The sequence below is a fragment of the Perissodus microlepis genome, chromosome 9, assembly GCF_051167445.1.
Source record: "Perissodus microlepis isolate ML-2025 ecotype Zambia chromosome 9, ASM5116744v1, whole genome shotgun sequence".
Lineage (NCBI taxonomy): Eukaryota > Metazoa > Chordata > Actinopteri > Cichliformes > Cichlidae > Perissodus > Perissodus microlepis.
The window spans coordinates 31,343,136-31,356,481 of NC_140469.1; the positions used below are offsets into that span (position 1 = coordinate 31,343,136).

The following is a 13,346-nucleotide window of genomic DNA, read 5'->3' on the forward strand; positions in this document are numbered from 1 at the left end:
ACACAGAAAAAGTAAGTAGATTTTATCCTCGCCTAATTATTTTTTTTAATTTTTAGCATATAACCCTTTGAAAAATATGCCTCAGATCACATTTGGTTCCAGAAATTCAGTAACCAACATATAAACATCATCTGTGCAAAGATTCATGTTTCTAAAGTGAAACAGTGAAAAATTACAGCCCTGTCAAGACATGAATATCCAGATGTTGTACAAAAATGTCCAATTTTGGCACACAATTGGACACCATGCCAGTTGATTTTTTTTTAGGTTTTAAAGTGCAGAAATTAATAAATTTTATTAACAGGCCTAAAAATACTTTTTTAAAAAATATATTTTTGAAGAATTAACCACACATTTACATGGCAATGGCCCTTTTCTGCAGCGCGCATGGAGCGTTTGATTGGCCTCTGGCCCTTTAAACTCCGAGGGGCTGTAACTTTGGTTTCTTTTGGTCAATTTGCGTGATTGACACCTCTTTTTAATCGTTTGAGCCAATAGATTCACAGTAACGATGCCACGTTCACGTCACTTCAACCAATCAGACGTTGTGATGCCAAAACCCACGTGGACCCAAATTTACTGCATGTGGCGTCTGTTCAGTCACGTGTCTGTAGGTGGGTCTAAAATGGAGATTGTTGACGGAAAACTGCTCTGATGCGGCTAGGTAGGCATGGTAACTACTGTTAGTCACGTGGCTACCGGCTACCGGTGAAAATAACGGAGGAAATCGGGACGGTAAGCCAATTTCTGTCTTAGCGCATTTGCGCTGCTGTGTGTTTTTGCGGCCTTCTTTTGCGGCTCATTCAGTGAATTTTGGTCTGATCGTGGTGAAACTTGGTGTGTGGAGTCAGTGATAGCCCTGGAAGCTAACCAGCCTATCTTTAGCTGGTTACACGAAGTCTGAAGAATTTCTGGTTCGGTTTTGTTTGTTTAGCGGACTTCTGCGCATTTACGTAACTGCTCGTTTAATCACGGCTTGTTTTCGGTGTGTTTGGTGGTTGTAGAAATGGTTTATATGACATTTTAGCTGAGATTCTGAGGTTTCTGTGGATACCACACATGTCTGGACTTATATTTCTCAACCCGCGTTATAACCGATTAAACGTGATCTCCTCCTTTTTGCCCCCGGTACCGGGGGTGTGGGGCTTAAGTGGTTAACAACATTTTTTTTTATCATTTCAATGTCTAAACCACTTTTTTACTCTACATTTTTACTGGTTTTCTCAGGGCCTATAGAGAAACTAGCACCACTGCACAACAGACCAATAAGGTCATCAAACAATGGATAATCTAATGCACCATTTTGTTGTACTGCTACCGAACTTTAAAGGTACTGAAAGTTAAGACAGTACACAAAATGTGACACTAACTGAAATCTCAGGAATCTATATCTATTCTGTGCAGCCTGATCTCGAGGGTTTTAAGTCTGAGACCATAAGTCTGGCTAGATGCTTCGAGGCACTTCCTTTTATCCAGTGAAGGAAATGATTTCTGCTCAGCATGTTTGACCTGATGTTTCCACAGACCTCGCGATGAAGCAAATATTTTTGGGCACTGGTAACAATAAAACTGCTTATTTGCAATGTGGCTACGCTTGTGAATGGTGTAGGAATTGTGAGTCCTGAAACTCTTGTCGCACTGGTCACAGTCATACTGTTGCTCTTTGTCGTGAACATGTGCATGTCGTGCGCGCATAGATGCTGAAATAAAGGATTTGTCACAGTGTTTGCACTTAAAAGGTTTCTCCCCAGTGTGGGTACGTTTGTGGTACTCAAATGAAGACAGGGAGTTGAATATCTTTCCACAAACTTCACAAGGAATTATTATCTCTTTGGTGTGGATGAGGTGATGTATGCGGTAAGATCTTGAATGTCTGAAGCTTTTCCCACACTCGTCACAGGAGTATGGTCTTTCTCCAGTGTGCCCACGTTCATGAAGCGTGCGATGACCTGAGGATGTGAAACTTTTCTCACAATGTCGACACTTGAATGGTTTCTCCCCTGTGTGAATTCGTTTGTGTCTTCGGAGACTACCTGCGTTGGTGAATGATGACCCACAGACATCACAGACATGACCTTTAACCCCACTGTGGACAATTTTGTGGCATTTTAATAGACCCAGTGTTGGGAAGCCTTTCCCACATTCTTTGCAATAGTTCAGTTTGTGTCCAGTGTGCATGTTCTGGTGTCTTCTTAAGGTTAACAGCTGGCTGAAAGTGTTTCCACACTGGACGCAGCGGTATGGTTTATTGCCACAGTGCTGACAGCGGCGAGGATTTGAGCCATATGTGCTGCTCCATTTCTGAAACAATTACCAAAGGTTATAAGGAAAACAATCTTGGGATTATAAATTACAGTGAATAATGAGCTAACAAAAAGCTGCATAATCAGTTACAGTCTGAGATCTGAGGTATTTACTTCTCACATCTAACACACTGACTCCGCACTTACTGTCTAATGTCTAAAATACTTAAAACAATATGATATGAAAAAAAGATTTCAGAAAACATTTCTTGAAATCCATTTCAAATACCTGACAGTGATGGCACTTGACTGGTTTCTTTCCTTTGTGAATCTGTCGATGGTGCCACAGAGAGCTGGAACTTTTAAAACGCATACCACACTGGTCACATTTGACTGGTCTCTCCCCAGTGTGGTCTCGTTTGTGGATTATTAGGCTGCGATAATGGCTGTAAGCTTTCCCACACTGTTCACAGCGATGAGGTTTCTCCCCTGTGTGTGTAATTTTGTGGGCTTCTAATCCTGAATACAAAGGAAAACATCTACCACATACTTCACAGCAGTACAGATCCTCTCCCGTGTGCATTCGTCGGTGTCTTTTCAGGGTCACTTTCTGGCTGAAGTTTTTTCCACAAAGGTCGCAGCGATATGGCTTGAGTCCAGAGTGGGTATGCTGATGGAGAGTTAAGACTTGCTTGGAGGAAAAAGCTTTCCCACACTTATCACACTTGTATGGTTTCACTCCAGTATGCCTGTGTTGATGATTTTTTAAGCTACTCTTGCTGACAAAAGCCTTTCCACACAGCTCACAGCTGTGTGCCTTCACTCCACTGTGAACGAGCTCATGCCTCTTCAGGTATGCCAAATGAGCAAACTCCTTCCCACATTCATCACAGGAGTGTAGTTTCACTCCAGAGTGGGCAACTAGGTGCACTGCTAAGCTACGTTTTTTGGCATAAGCTCTTTCACATTGGGTACACTTGTATGGTTTTTCTCCAGTGTGAGTGCGTAGATGAATTTTGAGGTTGCCGGACTGTGTGAATCCTTTCTCACACTTATCACAGCGGTATACTTTATCACCAAAGTGGACTCGCTGGTGCCTTCTGAGCTCAGCTGATGAAGTGAAAGCTTCCTCGCACTGGTCACAAGAGTAACGCTTCTCTCTTGTATGAAGTTTACTGTGTTTCTTTAGATTTCCTTTCAAGAGGAAAGCTTTTCCACATATCTCACACAAGTACTGTTTCACATTTTCATGTATTTTCTTATGTGTTTTAAGGCTGGCTGTCCAACAGAAAGCTTTTCCACACTGGTCACAGGAATGTTGTTTTTTCCCAGCATGGCTGTTCTGGTGTTCTCTGAGACTATTTTGTTTTGTGAATCCTTTCCCACACTCATCACACCAGAACCTTTTTTCTCCAGTGTGAGCTCTCTTATGTACCTTCAGGTAGTTGAGTATACTGAAGGACTTGCCACACTCCTCACAGGTGTACGGCTTCTCTCCAGTGTGGATGCGAAGGTGTCTTTTCAAGGCTGCTATATGATTAAATGACTTTCCACACTGGCCACAGAAGTACGGTCTCCTTCCAGTGTGGGTGTTCTGGTGTTCTTTTAAAGCACATAAAACTGGGAAAGCTTTCTCACATTGATCACAGGGATATGGTTTTTCTCCAGTGTGGGTGCGCTTGTGTACCGTGAGGGCAGATGTGTGACGAAAGGTCTTTTGACACTGGTCACAGCTGAAGGGTTTTTCTCCAGTGTGAATACGTGTGTGACTTCTTAGAGCTGCTGCTGTGATAAAAGCCTTTTCACAGTGCTCACAGTTGAAGGCTTTCACTCCAGAGTGGATGCGTTGGTGGTTTCTGAGCTGTTTTGCAGTGGGAAAAGTCTTTCCACATTCTTCGCAGGGGTGTGATTTGTCTTTGTTTGTTGCTGGGGAAGCCTTATCATCCTGAGATCGCTGAGTTCTCACTTTGCTTTGTCTTTTACATTTCTGGAACAACAAACAGATACAGATTTATTTTTGTTGTTTTTTGTTTTTTTGTTTTCTGTTCTCATGCTGTCCTCCCATAGGAGCCCAGCATGAGCAGAGGTCTCTTTTTTCACTCTTGGACTTTCCCATTGTATTGTACATTTCTGTGTTTTTCCGTAATACTAACGATCTCTGATCTGTCTCCCCATGTGATGTCTGTGTTGTGTATGTCAGGTCGGGGGGGGGGGGTCGTCCCATTTCACTGCAGGGCAACTTGCATGTGGCGAATAAAGTTCTGATTGATTGATTGAGGAGTAGAGACAGTGAGTGCAAAGTATTCATAATCAACCCTAAACCACATTGTTCTCTCATGAGAAAAGGTGAGACCCATCTTTGTGACATTTTGTGTGATTAGGGCTGGGCCACATCATACAGTTCATGATAATACCATTATAATGTTAGGCAATGATAGGAAAATGAAATATCGCAAGAGAATATGGGTAAAACGTGGATGCGCAGTGCCTATGTTTTCATACACACATTGCGGAAAAAGCATGGCGGCAACGGAGAATGAGAAGGGCGAAACTGGATCGTTAAATGAAACAGATGAACCACAATTGGTGTGTAAAAATGATGCAACTTCAGTGGTGTCTAACTGGTTTGGCTTTCATCCGTCAGATACACACCAAAGCACAATTTTTGGTAGAGCATGCAAGCGGGCCGTCATTATTACCGAACCGATTTTATGTGGTACACGGCGCTCGAAAATCTGTCAAATGTTTCAGTACGACTTTGCTAAGCTACGAAGCCGCACCGCTTGATGGATTGTCGGAGCATTAAAGCTATCGTAGGCAGGAGCCTCGCGAAATGATACGTACTGTGCTTCATTACTGTATTGTGTGTGTATAACCTCTTTTTAAGTTTTGTGGATATTATACATGGTTATGCTGAGGATATGTTGGCCAATTTCCACTGGAAATGCCTTTTGGTTAAACTGTCAGCGAGGAATTTGCATTGGCACTGTTACATTTTTATATAACTTTAATTCACATAAAACAGCTGCTTGTTTAAGTGAAAATACATTGATGGGTTTGTTTGTTTTTTTGCACTAATAAAGTTGTGGAGTTGTAAAGTATTTTGTCTAGTGTCAGTTATATCGTCAGTTATATCGTTATCGCAAATTTTCAAATGTATATCGTGATAAATATCTTTGGTCATATCGCCCTGCTCTACTTGTAAATCAAATGTGTAGTTGTGAACTGAGTTTTGTAACCTTGTAAACCAAAATATCTGAACATTTTATGTTTGTGCATCTGCAGATGAGAATTTGTGTGTGTGTAAAAAACATTTGTGTTTGTAAAAAATATTTACACGAGTTACAATTTTTTTTTTGTTAAGGCCTGGTTACAGCAAAAAACTACGTGTAAAACTCTGCGCTCAGGTTTCCTGGCTGTGTGTGAGTTTCAACTTACAAGTAGGGGTGGGCGATAGAAACGATATAAATTTGGCGAACGATAGAGATTTTGACTATATCGCTCTATCGCAATAGCGCATGTTGATGATGTCATCAAGCTGCGCCTGTTTTGGTCTAAAGCATCGCAGTGGCTGCTGTCATATGTCACTGTATGACAATCCAACCATTATCATCTGCAAATTATGCCGGGCGACAGTCATAGCAAAGAGATGAAGCACTTATATCGAGTGGAAAAAAAGTTGGCGTTCATCCTCCAGCTTCACTGTGCTAATGTTATGCTAACATAGCTGTGTCGCTAGCAATCACGTAGCACAACATTATATACCAGGTAGTCCAACTTCAGTAACCCTGCAAACGTCACTGCTGTTTAGTTTTCTGTCTTCATTTATGTTGGATGTGGTAGCAGAGCTGTACGTTTGAATTAGTTTCAAAAATCTCTCAGTCAGAACATGGTATAAAATGTTTAGGTGGAAACTAGCGAGCTAACTTCCTGTTAACTTCTAACTCCGTTAAATTTAATAACTTCTGTTTTCATAGATGCCTGGATGTTAAACTTAATTGTTACACCTGGTAAAGCAGCAACGCTGATGATTTTATTAAATATGAAAGAATTTAGACCGTTTTTAACTCTCAGTGTTCGTTTGACTTTGGGACCTGAAGCGGACGGAGTTTTGGACCCAGATTACTCCGTGAAGCTCCTCACTACGGCAGCCGTAATGCTCTGACAATCCATCAAGCAGTGCGGCTTACCAAAGTTGTACTAAAACATTTTTTAACAGATTTCTGCAGCCAAAATCGGTTCGAGGTCAGTAAGCACAACCAGAATTCATACATAAGGCACACTCTCGATTTTTGAGAAAATTAAAGGATTTTAAGTGTGGAAAATACGTTATACAGAAGAAAAGAATATATCGCGTTACCGCACATGCTTCAAACTATATCGCGATATGGATTTTAGGCCATATCGCCCAGCCCTACTTACAAGTGCAAAGTTTTACTCAATCGTTGGGTTTGGCTGTCGGAGGGGTGCTTTACTGAGCCTCAGGTCCTGGAAGGGTAATACAGTTTGAGGCTGGAGGATCTCTATATAAATATCCCATAGGGGTCATACAAGCTAGATCCCTTAACTGTAGCTGTTGAAAGGATAAAGTTGTGGTATGTCAGTGGTCAGAAATACCTTTACTACTTTAGTATTACTTAAACACAAAGTCAGGACTGACCAGGGACCATTGCTGTGAGTCACAGTGCGCAGCATAAAGGCCTATTCACAACAGATGTGGCGTCACTGCACTCACTGTACCAAAATTTGTTGCACTGGCTGCTGCACTGGCTGCTGCACTGGCTGCTGCACTGGCTGCTGCACTGGCTGCTGCACTGGCTGCTGCTCTCTGTCATATTTTTGCAGCAGCTCTACGTGTACTAGAGTGTCCTTTCCACAACACTTCCTTCCTCCTGAGGTCCACAGAGCCGTTGAAAAGGCTCTGGAGGTCTCTGTGCAAGCACATAAACCTGTGACACACTAATCACCGAACTCAGACACGCACAGACTGTTTTCCTTCGTTGTGATGAAGGACCTGAAGCTCAGTAAAACACCCCTCCGACAGCAAAACTCATCTGTTCTCTGATTGGATTGTAAAATTTGCGTTTGACGTGACATTGAACAATCAGGTGAAAGGAAAAAAAACTGGGTCGAGATTCGTACTCATAAGTTGAAACTCACACACAGTCAGGGAAGCTAAGCACAGAGTTTTTTGCTTTGTATCTGTAAGCAGACAAAGAAATGTGTAATGTGTGCACGTGTGTAACGTGTGCAAATATTTTTTACAAACACTGAGTCTTTGGATTTACCTGTTATTTGTAGCCATCACGTCACACAGACACACACACACTGTTTATGATGAAACAGTGAGCTGTGCTCCATCTTTGGCTTCAACTACAAATGTTTTCAAAATCCGCTATCATCGACAGTTTTGTGTCAGAGTATATCACTGACACTGAGGTGCACTCCTCACCTTCTTTGAAGAGCCCATTGTTCCTCTGCAGCGGCTGAAGGAGGACCAAGCTCCTCTTCCTCAGATCGTCTTCATCCCACCATCACATCAGCCTCCGTCTGTTTTCAGATTTCGACTCCACCCTTTATCTCGTAGATTCAGGATTCAATCCTAAATGTAAACATGACATAAAAGTCTTTAGATGATAAAGAATGTGTTCGTCACTGCAGAGACTCTATACACGAGTGAGTAAAAACGCACTCCTTCATCTCAGGATCATGATTTATTTTCATTGTATTTTAAAGACCTACAGAGCCCAGAATCTCAGATTATGATAACAGCTAATGTTGGGTGTGAGTAAACAGCATATGCAGTATATAAACACACCCAAGAAAAAGACCTGGACTGTGGCTCGGTCCCCTTTTCAGATGGAAATAAATTCAGCATTTATGAATAACGATCCCAGAGTCTGGAGGGAGAGGGGAGGTGTGATGCACACGGTGAAGTTTCTGTGGTCTGTGATGATTTGAGGCACCATGCTAGCTGCTGCTGTTGGTGGCGGTTGGTCCAAAGTCAGCTCTGTTGCTGTGTCCCAAACGTTGGCTGCATCCTTCGGAGGACCCGGCCTTCGCGGTCTACGTGGGCCGGGTCCTTCAAAGACTGAGAAGGACGGAAGTGCAACGCTGTGGAATGTGACAGTCTGGCCTTCAGATTTGCGTCACCGCTGTCTCGGTGGAGTTTAATAAACTCGGCCGTCTGCTCCTTGCTGTCTAAAATATAACAGGACACTGGAGTAAACTCTCGACCGTCTCACACTTCTGTTTAATCAGTTTTCTATTTGACGTTTAGTCAGCTGTGTGAAAACCCTGGAGGAACCCACCCGATGGATTAATAAAGTTTTATTTAATCAAATCTAATCTAATATCTTTGATCTCAGCCAAACCGATTTACTCCGGAACAAATAAAACACAGAAAAAAGCCAAACAATTACATTTTTAAGTTTCCCGAGTGACTTATATGTCATGTTTAACCTGAGGAGCGAAAGAGCGGGGGTCTGAAAACGATGAAGCCGCGATTCCGCTGCTCTCACCGGCTCGAGTGACCATTGAACCCCCCGGCTAGCTATCGAGCTGGTGGGTAACAGACGTCTCCAAAAATGTCGGCACACTTTTGCAAATATGTGATGTCTTGATAAACTGAGCAGATATTTGAAGTTTACACAGCTACTTTCTCGCCTGAAAATATGTTAAAAGTTTATTTTGTGACCCAGAAAGATTAATAAGAGTAATTTTAAAACTCTGTAGCGGCCGCCATTGTTGGCAGCTGAAATTTGGCTGGGCCGCGCTATGAATTCTGGGATGTGGTGGGCCACGAAGGACACACCCGACCCATCCTTCAAATTCGGGGAAATGAAGGACGCATTTGAAGGAGTCGACGGATTGGGACAGCCTTCGTCGCCTGGCTGTGACAAATCCGGCCTCCGGAGGATGCAGCCGACGTTTTGGGACACCAGGAGTTTTGAGAACACCTCCCGCTGCTGAGGAGCTTTTCCATCAGGTCTGAGCGCCTGCACACAGCGACAGAACTACCACCAAATGACCTGCTAACTGTTTATTACTGTGCTCGGCTGCCACAAAGAGGATGAGGAGACACAGCCTGAGCTTCAGTGCTTCATCGACACATTTCAGATGCTGGATTTCTGATTTTCACGAGCCGTCAGCCACGATCAACAAAATCAAAACAAAAAAGGTCAAATGAGCTCAAAACGCTCATATATCACTTCACAGAATAAAGTTTACGTTTTTCAATTACATTAACTCCAAAACATAATTTTGCCTCATACTCTAGTTTCTTAGATGCACTTCTTTTTACTGTTTGCACATTTCTGCATTCATGGCACGAACATTTATGGATTATTGCGTCTGTATCTGGGAAAGTGCCCGTTGTCATCATCAGAGAAACTCCAAAGTGAGAAGCAAATACTCATTTTGAGTTTATTGTATATTTGGTGTGCCATGAGGAACGTCCAGATGTGTCTCGGAATTTGGCATCTAACAAAATTCTTATCATTCGAATAAACAGCTCCTCATGGATGCACAACGCGAGTTTTAGTTCGCTGCAGGCAGTCCTTTAGCCCAGACTTTATACCCTAAACACCTTCTGTCACAGGGAAATGAAAATGTTCGGAACTGCTTAACAAAATATTACATTTTTCAGCTTTTTCTAACAGTTTTCTGTTAAAGCTGCAAAATCTGCTTTCCTATGTATAATTTCTACCAACAGTCATAAGCCCCGAGTTCTTTTTAATATTTTTAATTCTGTGATTAACCCCTGTGCCACTGTTCAATGGAGGCTTCCTTTGCACTTTGTGAAAACTTTTTAGATTAGATTAGATGAAACTTTATTAATCCTTCGGGTGGGTTCAGTTTCCAGTAGCACAGCATCGACAGAAGTTGCATGTTACAGATACAATAAGGGGAATGAGAGTAAGGATATGAGCATAAACACACCATATAAACACATATGCACATATATAAATACATAATATGGATAAATAGGATTGCAGATTTGAGTGAGTAGATTGCACAGTGATTATTGCACAGTCGAATATAAAAAAAAAAAAATTGCAGAGTAAAAAAGCACTACAGCTCAGTTGTTCCCCCCTCCTTTGTGCCCCTGTTTCCCCTCCCCCTCCCTCCAGGGAGGAGTTAAACAGTCTGTGAGACAAAGGTACTTTTTAGTCTGTTGGGCTTTTTTGAATCACTTCATTCATTTTTTCAGCAGTTTGAGCCTTTGACCTTTGCTGCCTTAAAGGAAATAATTGATCACTTAAGGCCGTCCAATTCCTCTCAAGATATTCTTCCTTCTCGCCTCTTTAAAGAAGCTCTTCATGTTATTGGGCCGAGTATTTTATTTGTATTAAAAACTTCATTGTCATCAGGTTGTGTACCAGCTGTTTTCAAACATGCTGTTGTGCAACTTGTGCTTCCTAACTTCAGGCTAATTTCTAAACTTTTTAGACACTCAGAGGATTTGTGAAGAGTTCCAGTCTGGTTTTAAATCTCATCACAGTACTGAGAAGTGAAAAAGTAATTAGTTATAGTTACTAGTTACTTCTTCAAAAAAGTAACTGAGTTAGTAACTGAGTTACAAGATTCTAAAAGTAATTAATTACTTGAAAATTAACAATTGCATTACTTAAAAACAATGTTTAACCCTCTGGGCTCCAGGGTATAATTGGCCATTTTTCTCTACGTTTGATGTTTCCTCCACATTTCACCTTTAAAAACTATTTATTTGCCTTGTTTGGTCTCATTCTTTTCAGCACAACCTCACGTGTCTGAATTTACAGTCATGTTTTCATTTTGACAAACTGTATTAACACAATTGATCTAAAATCAGACAACAAACATCAAATCAGAGTAGAAAAAGTTATTTTTTACTGTAACAACCACAAACATGTTTAATGATCATATTTCATAACTTTAAATGCAAATATAAATTGTGAACGTTACAATCATACGCACAAGTTTTGCAAACAAAGTTATTTGCATCATTTACCTTTTACCTTTTTTAAAATAACCATTTCAAACTGTTTACAGAACAATCAGCTGTTCTTCAATAAGATGCCACAAATTATTTGTGCCACTCCAAATATTTCTGTCCACTATAAAGGAGAACATCACAGCCTGATACCTGCAGGTCTGACAGCAGCAGGTGTGTCACTCCTGTTTCTACCTGGAGACAGCAGTCGCCTCATTGTTCTGACACACAACACAAAACTATCCACAACACTACACACTAACTACTCACGACAACACATTAACTACACACTCCAAACACACTGAACGTCACAAATCTCTCACATCTCAAAACTCGCTCTCTCTCTTTTTCTGCTCTCTCTCTCTCTCTCTCCTAAAACTTCCCGTTTTATTTTTTGCTCATAAGCAGAGAGGTCTCGCTGCTGTCCTTAGACAGTAAACATGAAACTATTGAGGAACAAACACGCGTATATCTTGTTTATCATGACTCTGGTTTTACTGGCTCATCAACACAGTTTATAAACTGGTATATGTCACCTTGTTGCTTTGTCTTTAAGTGGTCATGTGATTGACCACGACTCCTTTATTCTTCCTCAGTCAAACAGCAGCACTCGTGATTCTTTTGCCCCCTGAGCTCCAGCTGTTGTGCTAGAAAGTCAACGCCGTTACTAGTAACGCCATTGTTCCCATCACTGGTACTGTGACTCACTTTTTACTTTGGCTTTTAATTCAAGTTCAGTTTGAGTACCATCAGGCCTGTTTTATGTTTTTAATGTTAATTTATTGCCATTTATCTGTATTTGTTTCTCTATTGTTTTTTCTTGTTAACCAGTTGTGAAGCACTTTGGTTAACTCTGTTCCTTTTAAATGTGCTATACAAATACATTTTGAATTGAACTGAATTAACCTGGGGATGTGAGCTGCTTTATAAAAATCACCTGAAGAAGAATCTGCTGAGCACACATGAGGAAGTTTCTCCATAAAAGCAGGTAAAACCGTCTCTTTGCAGGTGAAATTTGAAAAAAAGGTTAAAGGCAATGAAATGGCAAATATCAGATCCACACAAAACTGTTCAACTGTTCTCTGCACTACAATGTGATTCAATATGATTTACTCAAGTACTTTATTGAAGTAAACTTTGGATGTACTTGTTAATATGCAAACATTGTACTTTAAAGTTTTATTTCCTTCTTGTTTTAAAGATGTTCTACATGATGCTGCAGCAGAGGGGAATTCATTCAAACCATCTGCAGCTGCAACATTAAAATGAATAATATTATTCTCACAGATAAACCGTGTTTAATGAGTACTTCACGTCGACACTTAAACTTTGACTGCGAGTCTAAATTCGTGTTTTCAGGCTGTAGTGGAGACACTTTCATGTGGAGCAGTAGGCTCGCGTTGTCTCCACCAGCCCGTCTCACACGTGTCAGCTTCAGGTATCATTGCAGCTGCCTCCGCACGCGCCTAATGAGCGTCCGGGACACAGCGGGCTAACCTCAGGCTGGCGCAAACGCGGTGGTTTCCTCCGGACGAGCTCAGGCCACAAACTCGGGCTGGAAGTCTTGGGTAAGGCCGGACGGTTGTGATGAAGCGGATCTTCAAGCTTTATCCTTCTTTTTCTGCAGCTGCTCCTTCTTCTTGTCTGACTTTACTTCCGTTGTTCCACCACCTCAGATCCGCATCATCGCCACCTGCTGGTCTGGAGTGCGAAACGAGCATCCGTGAGCTATGGAGGGCCTCAATTGCCAAAATAAGTCAAATTATTACATCATTTAACAATTAATTAAACACATGTCATTAACTAATTCAAAATGGAAGTAATTAAGTAGCTAATTAATTAAAGTATAATTAATTAATTAAATTATTTTTCTTTGAAGTTTGTAAAATATTTTGTTTGCAATTTCAGAATCAGAATCAGCATACTTTAAGGAAAATCATGTGAGTTACAGTTGCTCCAGTACAGTAACAGTACGAAAAACAGGCTAGACTATTTAACCATATAATATGTTACAGATTTAAGAAATAGCACAATATATACACAAATCACTCCATAATAGGATTGACAGAGGTAAATGGTAAATGGTAAATGGCCTGCATTTGTATAGCGCTTTTCTAGTCCTTAAGGAC

The 13,346-nt window shown here is 41.2% G+C and overlaps 1 pseudogene across 1 annotated transcript in view; it reads right to left on the bottom strand.

Moving 5' to 3' along the window:
* Nucleotides 1-12,898, bottom strand: part of LOC146380847 (uncharacterized) — a 40,851-nt pseudogene extending 27,953 nt beyond the window's left edge. The window contains exons 1-4 of the transcript XR_014801344.1: nt 12,715-12,898; nt 7,696-7,845; nt 2,533-4,230; nt 1,381-2,301 (exon numbers count right to left, since the gene is read on the bottom strand). The product of XR_014801344.1 is annotated as an uncharacterized LOC146380847 (transcript). The remainder of the gene's footprint in view (nt 1-1,380; nt 2,302-2,532; nt 4,231-7,695; nt 7,846-12,714) is intronic.
* Between the last annotated feature and the right edge of the window lie 448 nt (nt 12,899-13,346).